The sequence below is a fragment of the Tetranychus urticae genome, chromosome 3, assembly GCF_039701765.1.
Source record: "Tetranychus urticae isolate SD_2017Ah chromosome 3, NJAU_TeUrti_SD_1.0, whole genome shotgun sequence".
In the NCBI taxonomy this organism is placed as follows: domain Eukaryota; kingdom Metazoa; phylum Arthropoda; class Arachnida; order Trombidiformes; family Tetranychidae; genus Tetranychus; species Tetranychus urticae.
The window spans coordinates 9,203,958-9,216,810 of record NC_142960.1 but is presented as its reverse complement, the minus strand read 5'-3'; the positions used below and the strand labels follow the sequence as shown (position 1 = coordinate 9,216,810).

The 12,853-nt window shown below is 34.2% G+C and overlaps 1 protein-coding gene and 1 long non-coding RNA gene across 2 annotated transcripts in view; both read left to right on the top strand.

The window, feature by feature from the left end:
- Positions 1–12,853, top strand: part of Nrx-1 (Neurexin 1) — a 58,610-nt gene that overhangs the window by 14,254 nt on the left and 31,503 nt on the right. The window lies entirely within an intron of this gene.
- Positions 7,567–9,004, top strand: LOC112539599 (uncharacterized). Its single transcript, XR_003083499.2, has 2 exons — positions 7,567–7,795; positions 7,873–9,004. It is a non-coding gene; the product is annotated as an uncharacterized LOC112539599 (long non-coding RNA).

The following is a 12,853-nucleotide window of genomic DNA, read 5'->3' as shown; positions in this document are numbered from 1 at the left end:
GTTGGATATGCAACTCGAGATTTTGTTGAAATAAAGTTTGAAATACAAAGAGTTTACTTCAAAAGTTGTTCTGTGAGCTTTCAAACTCAAATGTACCATTCTTGACACCTTGACACTGATTTTTGTGTTGAGTTTGTAAACATTTTCCTTTTAGCCATGGCATTTTCCTTCAGATTTCACTCTGCATATATCGAATCTTTCAATCTTTTCACATCCGAATGCGAGTATTTTATCCAAAAGCGATGCGAAATGCAGAGCTAATGACTTTATAAAATAAATAGTTTTTCATCTCCTCGTACATTTCGAAACCTCAATCAACTCTTACGTTGCTTATGATTATAACTTAAGCTGATTGTATCTTAATGCAAATTGCCAATTGCATAGTTGACATGGTCAGGTCATTAAGCGAGTAACAATTTCTGTATTGATGCATAATAACTAAAGTCATCTAGATACTATTACTTATTACAGCTTAATTAACTATTCAAAGTTTGAATTTTACTCTTGCCTGTTTCAGTCGCACAAAGTTAATTGTTGCAAATTTAAACGCATAATGTTTCATCAAATTTGTTTTGGTAAATGAAAGTTTGTCAATTAAGATATTTGTAATTATTTGATGAAAATTGAAAAATAATGTCTGCTATTAATCATCTTTCAACGGGTACAATGTATTTATTTACCTGAAAAGTGTGAAGACATAATAATTTTTGCCATCAAAATAATCAAACCTGACTTGGAAACATTGTGAAAAGTGAAAGTTCAGTGGAGAGTGAAGAGCAACTTTGAATTACAAATGAGTGTTCACCCAATAAAAGCTCATAACTGGACAATTATATCAACATTAAAAAATGATTGCTAATTGTGAGAATATTCTAGATCATTATGTAATCATTGCCCAATTCACTCGGAAACAATCAACCTATTGTTTCCCCCATTTGTATTGTCTTGCATTATACTGATTGGCTAGTGGCAATTTGTGTATCCGTAGATACGTTACAACATTGTCACCTACTTGTATATAAGACATTACTGAGTTATACTATGTGTGTCACTTGTATGTAGTAAGACCGAGAGTCTATATCATCATTATTGTATATACTTCTTATATTAATAAATCTCTTAACTTGTAAACTCGAGTCACTTCGTTCCCTTAAGTCACTCCGTTCTCGTGTTTAACTTAGTCTACTCTGGTGCCTTGCACAACACTGAGCAACCTCTATTCCACCCTCACATGGTAGCAGAGCGTGGTTAGCTCTAACGTTGAGTGTTTTTGTTAAACTGTGTTTCTATTTTGAAATTTGGAGTTACTCCTGATATTTGTGTTCACCATGACGCCTACATATAATATCGAGAAACTCGGAGATGAGAACTATGACACTTGGAGTGTGTTAATGAAGAGTTTACTGGTCGCAATGAGACTTTGGTCTACAGTGGCTCCTGAACCAGAAAAGAAGGCTGACGATTGGGGAGTTAAAGATGAGCAAGCTTTAGCTCAAATCATGTTACATGTGAAACCAAAGAACTTCCGGACAATCGAGTCTTGTACAACTGCTTTTGCAGCTTGGGAGGCCCTCAAGAAAGCTCATAAGCATACTGGTCCAGCTAGCTTGGTGCGAAATTTTAAGAGTTTGGTGAATTTAAGGATTCAACCTGGACAAAAGATGCAGGAACATCTTGATAACTTCAACGAGTTGGCTGATAAATTGTCAACTATGAAAGTTGATCTTCCTGATCTGTGTTTGTCAGTGCTTTTACTTAACAGCCTTGGAGAGACATACGATAACTTTGTCTGTGCAATGACAAGTCGGGACGAGTTACCCGGAGTGAGTGTCCTCAAGGTGAAGCTGTTAGAAGAAGAAAGCCGGAAGAAGTCAGACGAAAAAGATTCGAGTCACGTCATGAAGTTACGTGATAATAAGAGTCACTTCAAGAAAAAGACTAAAATAAAGTGTTGGAAGTGTGGCGAATCTGGTCATAAGTCGAATCAATGTAGTGAAAAATCAAAGAAAGTTGATAAGTTGGATAAATCAGACTATGCTTGTCAGCTTAGATCTGTGAGTAGTAATTGCAAGATGAGCGAGTCATCATGGATTCTAGACAGTGGAGCAACTTCCCATGTCTGTTGCAATCGGAGTTACTTCAAAAGTCTAAGACCTTCAGTCGGTAGAACAGTAACTGTTGCAGATGAAAGGAAGATGAATGTCTCTGGAATTGGTGACATTAACTTGCATGTTGATGGTAATAATGTGTTATTACGGAACGTACTACTAGTTCCTGAACTTAAAGTCAACTATTTCTCAGTGTTTCGAGTCACTGTTGCAAATGGCAAAGTCATCTTTGATAAAAGATTTGCTCGTGTTCTTGATGATAAGGAACGTTGCATGATAAAGTTCCCTGCTGCTGATGAAGATTTATTTGTGAAAGAAATAAAGAGCAATATATTAGCTCGGATTTCATCGAAAGAGCAGTCGAGTGACTTGATGTTACTACATCGTCGACTTGGTCACTTGAATTTTGGTGACATTGAGAAAATGATAAAGAATAAAGCGGTAACTGGAATCAAAGTGTGTGAATTCAAGAAAACTGCCTGTGAGACCTGTATGAAGTGTAAAGCATCTCAGTTGCCTTACTCAACATCGAGAAGTCACTCATCGAAGTCACTCGAGTTGATTCATTCAGATCTTTGTGGACCCATTGCTACACCTTCTTATGGTGGTGCCAGATATTTTGTAACTTTTGTTGATGACTACTCAAAGTACGTGTGGGTTTATCCCCTGAAATTTAAAGATGAAGTTGTGGACTTATTCAAAGTCTGGTTGAGTGAAGTTGAACGCCAGTCGGGTCATAAGCTGAAGACTTTGAGGACTGATGGTGGTCGTGAATACTTCAAATTGAAGCCATTCTTTAAGTCAAGAGGTATAAGACATGAAAACAGTTGTGCTTATACACCACAACAAAATGGAGTAGCTGAAAGAATCAACAGGACATTAGTTGAAATGGCACGGAGTTGTATAAATGATAGTCAACTCGATCAAAGATTATGGGCTGAAGCAGTTGTTACATCCGCTTATGTGAGAAACAGAGTCATCAATAAGTCGAATGACAGAGTTACTCCGTATCAATTGTGGACTCAAAAGAAACCCGATTTGAGTCACTTGAGAATTTTCGGTACGAAAGGAATTGTGTTAAATAAACGTGCCGGTAATAATAAGTTTGCTGAAAGAGGTAAAGAGATGATATTGGTGGGATATGGTGATACATCAAAGGGATATCGGATGTTAGACTCAAGGACACAGAAGGTCGAGTTGAGTCGAGATGTCAAGTTCATCGAGAACATCAGTGATGTATCTTATCCAGAAGAAAATGAAATTCCAATACACATCGGTGCTGATTGTGAATCAGAACCAGAGGACGTCACCCAGATATCGAGTGGTGATGAAAGTCCTGAGCAAAGTCACTTGCAAACTTCTAATACCATGGAACCAGAAGTACCATCAGAGACTCGCAGAAGGCGAGGTCGTCCGAGAAAGACTGATCCTCCTGTTGTTAGACCTCCACCAAGGATGGGTCAACATGAATATGATTTGAGAGAGAGGAACAGAGCTAACGATAATCTTGGAGTTTTGGTTGATGAGGAAGTCACTCCACCGAAAGACTTCAAAGATGCAATATCGTCGAGTCACTCGGAAAAATGGATGGAAGCTTTGGAGGCTGAGATGGCATCTCTCAAGAGAAACAAGACTTGGGACTTGGTCAAACTTCCTCCTGGTCGGCGCACCATTGGTTCACGTTGGGTATTTGCAGTCAAAAGGCACAATGACAATTCAATTGATAAGTTCAAGGCGAGACTCGTGGCAAAAGGTTTCAGTCAACGGTTTGGTGTTGATTACAACCAAACGTATTCACCCACAGTAAGGCCAGAGTCACTCCGAATCCTCTTTGCTCTGTGTGCTGATAAAGGATACCAGATCCATCAAGTGGATGTATCAACAGCATATTTGAATGGTGAGCTTGATGAGGAAATATACATGGAACAACCAGATGGTTTTGTGGATGAAAGATTCCCTGATTATGTATGTCGCTTGAACAAGTCACTCTATGGACTGAAACAAAGTGGAAGGCAATGGAATCTGAAATTGCATTCTATCCTAACAGAAATAGGTCTTTCAAGATGCGAAACTGAAAGATGTTTGTATACCGCAATAGTAGATGGTCATAAAGTTATGTTAGCTGTGTACGTCGATGACTTGTTGATAGCATCCGAGGACGTTGACACGATCAACTTAATCAAGAAGAAGTTGAGTGAAAGGTTTGACATAACAGATAAAGGACCTGCAAAATACATATTGGGTATTGAAATAGAAAGACCAAGTATCTATGAAGTTAAGCTATCGCAAGCTTATGCTATTGAAAAATTGTTGGAGAGTCAGCAGTTAAGTGACTCCAAACCGGTTGCGACTCCAATGGAAGCTAACATTGATATTGAGACTTGTGATGGTACGTGTGAGAAAGTAGATGGACAACGATATCGAAGTTTGATCGGTTCATTACTTCACCTTTCTCTGAATACACGCCCTGATATCACGTTTGCAGTGAATCGACTAGCAAAATTTAATCAAAGTCCGCATATTGAGCATTGGAAAGCTGCGCAACGTGTCCTGAAGTACTTGAAAGGTACAATGAATAAGAGCTTGTGTTTCTCGAGGAGACGAGGAAACAAACTGGAAGCTTTTGTTGATGCAGATTGGGCATCGGACAGGAGTGACAGGAGAAGTCACTCGGGATATTGTTTTAAACTGTCGAATGCTACAGTAGCTTGGGGTTCAAGGAAGCAGTCACTAGTCGCTCAGAGTTCATCCGAAAGTGAATACATCGCTTTGTCTGAAGCAGTTAATGAAGTGACTTACTTGAAGCAGTTACTTGAGGAAATTGGATTTTCGGAGTACATCCAAAGTCCCTTGGTTATGTTCAATGATAACACTTCCGCGATCAAGTTAACTGAGAACCCGATGTTCCACAAGAGAACTAAGCATATAGCGATTCGTGTACACAATATTCGAAATCAAGTTGAGGATGGTCAGCTGCAGGTAAAGCATTTGTCAACGGAAGACATGGTTGCTGACATTTTAACCAAAGCCCTCGCTCGTGTTAAGCATCAAAAGTTTGTTGCTGAATTGGGTCTGGATTAAGAGGGGGTGTGAGAATATTCTAGATCATTATGTAATCATTGCCCAATTCACTCGGAAACAATCAACCTATTGTTTCCCCCATTTGTATTGTCTTGCATTATACTGATTGGCTAGTGGCAATTTGTGTATCCGTAGATACGTTACAACATTGTCACCTACTTGTATATAAGACATTACTGAGTTATACTATGTGTGTCACTTGTATGTAGTAAGACCGAGAGTCTATATCATCATTATTGTATATACTTCTTATATTAATAAATCTCTTAACTTGTAAACTCGAGTCACTTCGTTCCCTTAAGTCACTCCGTTCTCGTGTTTAACTTAGTCTACTCTGGTGCCTTGCACAACACTGAGCAACCTCTATTCCACCCTCACACTAATAAACAGCCATAACCAGCCATTAAAATGAATTAAATTTTCACTTTCATTGATGAAACTCGACAATACATCACAATTAAACGTCGACTTATTGATTTTTACCTTTTGTGCCTCATTTGATTTTTCTCACAAATAGTGATGCTCACCATCACAATCATGACGATGATTATTATTATAATCACAATTATCTATCCATTATTGTAACCATTAAGTTGGTTGCCGTTAATTTAGGTTAACCCAAGTGTATTAACCTTGTAATTACCTTAATGAAGAGTTTAGTTAATGAAGATTTGTAGTGTCATAATGTGTGTTTGGTTGTTTTAAATTGCATGATTTAATATAATAAATTACAAAACAATTTAAAGTTATAATAATTGTAATATTAAGACAAATGGGATAAACGTTAAGATTGGTTAAATAACAAAGAACTGGAAAGAAGGGAAGAAAAGGTAAAAATGAATAAAGTCATCAATGTTAAAGGAAAAGATGATTTTTCATCTTTTTCATCTTCATCATCTTTTTATCATGATACAAAAGGAGAATCATTTTTTATCATCATTTACCATCACAATATAGACTCTACTTTCTTTTTTTCATGGGTCCATTCAATATTAGATTGTGTATGTGATCATAATAATAATGTGAATCTTTCCACTCATCATCACCTTGTCAAATGTAACCATATCAATACAAAACTGTCAACCCAGAGACACATTTAAACAGCAACTCATTTATATATAATTCAGTGCATTTCATCAAATGATTTATGTTGTTATGTGTTTAACAACATAATTTACCTTCTCATTCTTTCCTCCTTCACCATCATCTTCATCTTCATCATTTTCATTGTCATCATAATCATCATCATCATATTTCTCACACTCTCTGAGTTTGTCAAGGCTGAAAGTCAAAAGTGTTTCAACCTAACAAAGTCACTCTTTTACCATTGAAATACGCTCTTGATATGGGAACTATGAGATCGGATGATTCCATTTTCATTCTCATCTTTGCTAATTTTTTGGGTTAAAAGTCATCCTCATCATCCTCATCATCCTCCTCATCTTCATTATAATCTCAATTCTTTCATTATCTTTTTTCACTATCGATGCATTGCACAAAATTAGAGTGAATGATCGAAGCTGAAAGTAGTCAATTTTCAACCCAACAAAGTCACTCTCGTCCCATTAAAATTAGCTCTTGTTATGGGACTTTTCAAAGTCCAATGACTGCATTTTTTCACTCTTCGTCAAATTTTTTGCTTAAAATCATCATCATTTTCGTTGTCTACATCATCTTTTCCGACACTCTCATCACCTTCATCATCGATCTATCTATCATACTTGGGTGACTTTGCTCAGGCTGAAAGTCAAAAACTTTCCAACCTAGTAAAGTCACTCTTTTCCCATCAAGATTAGCTATTGACATTGGACTTTTTAGCGTCAAATAATTGCTTTTCATTCTCATTTTCTGTAGAGTTTGTTTCATTTGAGTTTGAAATTGATTTCATCGGCATCTTCATCATCTTTTTTCAAAGTTACTTCTTCTTTGCCTACCATTAATTCAGAATTTCTGGGTTGATTCTGATTTGATTATTGCTTCTCCTATCTTGATCATATAAACTGAATCATATTATTAGCTTTGATAGATTTAGCTTATTGTTTTCTTGCTGATGTTACTCTTGTTAACATTGTGGGTTATTAACTCTAAACACAATTTATGTTCAACACTAGATTACTGATCATAATTAACAATTTATCACTGAGCTTCTCCTTTTTGGTTAAAGTTAATTATCAATAGTATTTGATTGTTTGTTTCTTGACTTGTTTACTCAATGGATTGTTTTTTACATTTGCTTTGCTTTACTTCCCTGCATTAATACAAATGAAATATTCATATTATTTCTAATGATTTATTGATTATATGTACTTTGCTTTTTAACCTTCTTTCCAATCAAATTGATTGCCTAATGTGTTTGTTATCCATTCAATCAATTTCAGTTAACGTAAAAGCTTGCTGGTTACTAATTAATGTTAGTTAATATTAATATCGTAATCATCATGTTTGCCTTCAAAAAACGCGCTTCTCGACGGTTGCCAAGTGAAGCTGAGCTTTCCCTCTTTTTTAATAACATTAACAATTGGCTTCTAAAATTAATTGCTTCTTTAATTATTTTTGCCAACCATTTTTGTTAACAATTTTTGCTGTTAAAACGCTTAATTACTATCGTAAGTAACAAATCTTGCATGTAAATCTTTTGTTAATTTCAAATACATTCTTTTGTGGTCAAATTTCGTCAATTTAGTTCAAAGTAGCCTCTTCGTATTTGAAAATTCCTGTAACGGATTTTATTTTTGTTGGAGATCGTCAAATGGTCGAATCGAGATCCAAAGAGACGATGTTTTTGAATTATTTTGGGCCTGGACCTGCTAATTTATATGCTGATCGTCTCCACTTGAATGATATCGATACCAATTGAATGTAATTTGACCATCGAGTTAAAGTCTACCCCTTTTGTTACCATGTCAGGATGGATGGTAAAACGATTTGATACCATTATTATTGTTCCAGTATTTAAGATGATTTAAATGGCTGTTTAAGATGTCGTCTCAATGTCATTGGAATTATTACATCCATGTATTATGCTCAACGGAAATCAATATACGATTACATGATGAGATAATGAACCATTTTGGCCCCACTGCAAATGTTATAAAGGTCAATGGCAATGATGATTTCATTTCCTGGATCAGGAAATTTGTATTAATATTTTAGGATAATTTCGTTTCCACCATTGAATAGCAGTTATCCCAAAAGTCGAAGTAACACAATCTAAAACCAAACCATTCCAATATTGACGACAAATAGCTATTGATAAATTACTCGAGTTGCAATCAATAATTTCATGGAAGGAGAAAGGATCTTCAATAATAGCAACTAAAGACAACATTTTAACAATATTTAAACTCATCTCTCAATGCTTTGTGTAAATGTAATATTTTTGTCATCTCATCACCATCTTATTCAATTTACATTAACAAAAGGTTGCTCATTTCATTGTTCATCTCTAAACGAAAATGAAAATGAAATTAGATAAAAAAAGGGTGAAAATTAATTTCTTTCCAAGATATAAGATTGAAATGAGCATCAAATGAAAATCTCAACAATTGAAATTGAAAGTTACAAAATGAAAAGGTAACGAGAAGGCAACAAAAAATTGCAAAATGTCAAAATTTAAAGTTAACCCTGTAAATTGTGATAATTAACAATAATGATGAATATGTACAACCCAGATAGTTACATTAATGGTAGCTGTTAAGATGGTGATTTGTAGCTAAAAGCTTGAAGCTAATTACCTTCAACTATCATGTAGATAAGATGATCACTTAACATCAAACGTTTATTAGCAAAAATTAACAATCAAAGTTAATTTTCAATTTAGTCTCATCAAATCTAAATATTAACCCAAAATCGTAAAGGCGCAACATTAAAGATTACTAATTGCTGTAAGGCGAAACAACATTAATGACTTTTCCCAGTTTAACAACACTCAATGAGGGCTATTAATTGCGTGAAACTATTTTTCCAGTTTCCATAGGAAATGAAAAATCTTAGCATGTTAATTAATCTGAAACGTAATGAAGATTCAACTTGACAATCTTAATGATTGTCAACATTCATTTCCGTTCAGGTTACAATAATCAGAGCAACTAATCAAATTTCAACTCTGTGAATCCCTTGATAGGCAAAGAAACTAAAGGTTTCAATTTAACTTGAACATTCATCTTAATTTCACCTTGCAAGCCTTTTAATCATTTCAAATCAACACTTAACAAATGAAACAATTGAAAATTGTTTTAAAGTGAATACTCTTGAGACTCATTACCTTTAATACTTATTAGGGTTACAATTTAAATTACCTTAATTGACTAGCAGATTATTGAGGCCAAATTGTTGCAATTAAAAGATTTAACTTGAAAATTTTGTGACTCCTTCAAGAGTCATTTTTAACTAGCATTTACCTTCAAATTCATTGAGGTACATGATAGTTTAAGAGGATAATGATGATGATGAAGAGATGATAAAGATGATGAAAATACTCGACTCTTCAGTTTAAAGGTAAAAAAATATTGGCTCAATTATATTGAGTTTACTTCTTTACCTTTTTATATTTACTTTTGATATAAAATGTATAACATTGATTGCCTCGAGCTTTGAACCAGATTTTTAGATTTCTCAGATTATTATTGACTTGGAAAACAATATTTTCATTTGTTATCAACTAATAATCATCTGTTGGTTGAATCACAATTGAAACAAAATATTGAGATTTGTTATCCAAGTAAATGTTGATAAACATGTTGAAACATTGAAAGCAAAAAATGGTTTACTTTAAATTGTTTCATTGAATCATTAGATGTTTTGATGAAAAGCTAAATTTTGGATTCAATCAATCAATGTTTCTTTGAAATGCAAATCTTAACTGCTGCTGTTAATCATTAATGTTAATCCACTGGATATTGACTTTTCAGGTTGAAATGTTGATCAGTATAGTAACTCTGAAATTTATCCATTCATTCCAATCACTGATTGAGATTTAATGCCTCACTTCTCAAGGGACAAATCAACAGATGAAACCAAATAAGATGAAAGCATCTAAGGTTACAGTTTTTTAATACAAAGTAACAATTGGTCCAGCCGTTAATTGACTTCAAAATACCCTTGGTTACAATTAAGCAAAAGTCATGGAAATTTATGCGCAGTCCAAGCATTGGAAAGCTAATTGGGTTGAGTAAAAGGAAGTAAGTTCCAGTGACATTGTCAGTGTTAAGCACTGCAAATGATAAATTGATTTTCATTCCATGGATCAATTCAACTCCAAGCTGATAGCTTTTGCTATAAAAGTTGAGGATACTAACCACTTTACTACCAGAGATACCTTTGATAAATACAATTTCAATGCTAGAATAAATTATCGCAACCAATGATTGTGAATGAATCTTGGTATTGATGATCGCTGGTCAAGCTTATTCGCTTTTCTTTAAACCTTTTTGATGAGCATTCTTACATGACAAGTCATCTGCTTTTGATAGCTTGGCAACAATCAAAGGTGTTGCTGGAATCCTCGTCATTCAAAATCCTTTATCAATTCTATTGATTGAGTTTCTAATATTGGCAATAAATGAATATTTTCAGATCACTCCGAGGAGTGTGCGAAGAGGCTGATGCAAAATCTAGATGCAAATCACTTGAACCAAATTGGTGCCTCTTATCAAAGGCTTTGAGGTTATCGCTTTTCCTTGACACTACTATTGAACCCTCAACATTTCAAACTGATATTCATGAATATGTTGCCAACAAGTTCACAGTTATTTTCCTGGTTGTTCAAGGCGTAAAACAAAACCCAAATTAACATGCAACTTGTGATCTTGGTGATACATTATAACAAATAATAGACAACAAAAAAACCAAAAAAATGAAATAGGGCCAAGAATAATTTCCGCCGGATGTTGAGAACTTTATTGATTATGTTTTTTGTCTTTATTTTCCTTCTTTCTACCTGTGTGTGATCACCATGATAACTTGATGTATTATGGTGATTGCCATGAATAGAGTAGACTAGTAAAAACAAAAGGTAAAGCTTGAAACTGATCGAGAAAAATTGGGAGAAAAAAAGAAGAATGAAAATTGATTGATTCTATTGATTAAAGTCACATCAAGTTCCGCCAAGCTCTCAATAAATGCCAATAATCTGATATTGTCAAAAAGGTTGAAGTTAAAGAGAATCTTTTTCTTCTCTCATTTTGATAACTTTTATATTATTGATAGATTGGTAAACAATAACCTTAGGCTAAGAGTGAAACGCAGAGAAAAAAACAATTGAGCAAATACAGGGAGAAACAAAATGACACAAATCAATGTGTTTATCTGTTGAAACTTGATGAACACATGAAATCTGTTGAAATTGTTTTTTTGTTCAATGAAATATTTGCTGAAACATTTTGAAAATAAATCATGAAGATGTGCCTGCAAATGTTGAGCAATCAATTTAGTGAGATTGATTTTGAATTTTTGCTCAAATGCTTAGGAAACCAAAAAAAAAGGTTGAATAGCAAATGAATTTACTGAGGGAAACAATGAAACTCAAGATTAATTGAGTAAAACTTTTGAAAGCAAAATTTTGTACCAAAAAGCTGCTCATTAGTATACATGTTTAAATAATAATTGTAATGCAAAAATTCAAGTCAAACTTGTGATAAGATTTTAAATATTTCATCGTCTTTACAATGAATATTCATGTAAAAATACATCATCAGCTAAATGGAAACTTTCACAAAGGAAACTTTTTCATCCAAACCATAATTTCAATTTTCATTCATTCATTTATCATCTTGATCGTTTTATCAATTTATCCAAAGTCAACTTCAAGTTAAACCGATTAAGCCGTGAATGGTTCAAACTTGAACCCAACTTCAATAATCTTCATTTTCATCATAATTTTACCTTCGTTCTTAATGTCATTGTTAGACAGTGAAACATGCTTATTTCCAACCTAGACCAGCCCCTGTTTCCCATCAAGATCACTTCTTAGTAAGGGTCTGTGTGTGACAACTACAACAGTTTAAGAGTCACTATAAAATTGCTGCACTGGCCACTTGATTGATCCACTAAGGGCTACTCGTGCCAGTCATCTGGTTATTACTTCAGTAATCTTCATTTTCATCATTTCTCTTCTTCATTCATATTGTCATTGTTGGACTGTAAGACATGCTTACATCAACATTATTCAACCTAAACGAGTCACTCTTTCCGATCAAATTCAACACTTGGTTGAAGGATTTTTTCGTTTACCATTTTTTTGTTTCCACAAACGGAGTTATCATTTAAACTTGCTTTACTAAATCGTTGGAACCAGTTTGAATCTTTAATTACCATGAAATTGAAATGCTTTAAAAACACAATTGAACACTTTGAGGCACAAAAGTGTAAATTTCAAGTTTCACTTCTTTTCCATTGTTGATATTCATTGTAATCACATTGTTGGTATCCAAATGCTATTTACAGAGGGAAACGTGAGAAGTGAATAAAGCAATAATATCAACTGGGAGTTGATAATTCCCGGATGAATCGGAAACAATTGAAATGATATTGAAGATTAACTTTTTAGAGTTTCATATTTTAATGAAAAACAATGTTCATTTTTGTTTCTCCAATTCAATTGTCCCCTCTTAACCCATCAATGTTGCCAATGGAATGATTCAATTTGATTTAAACATGAAAACTGA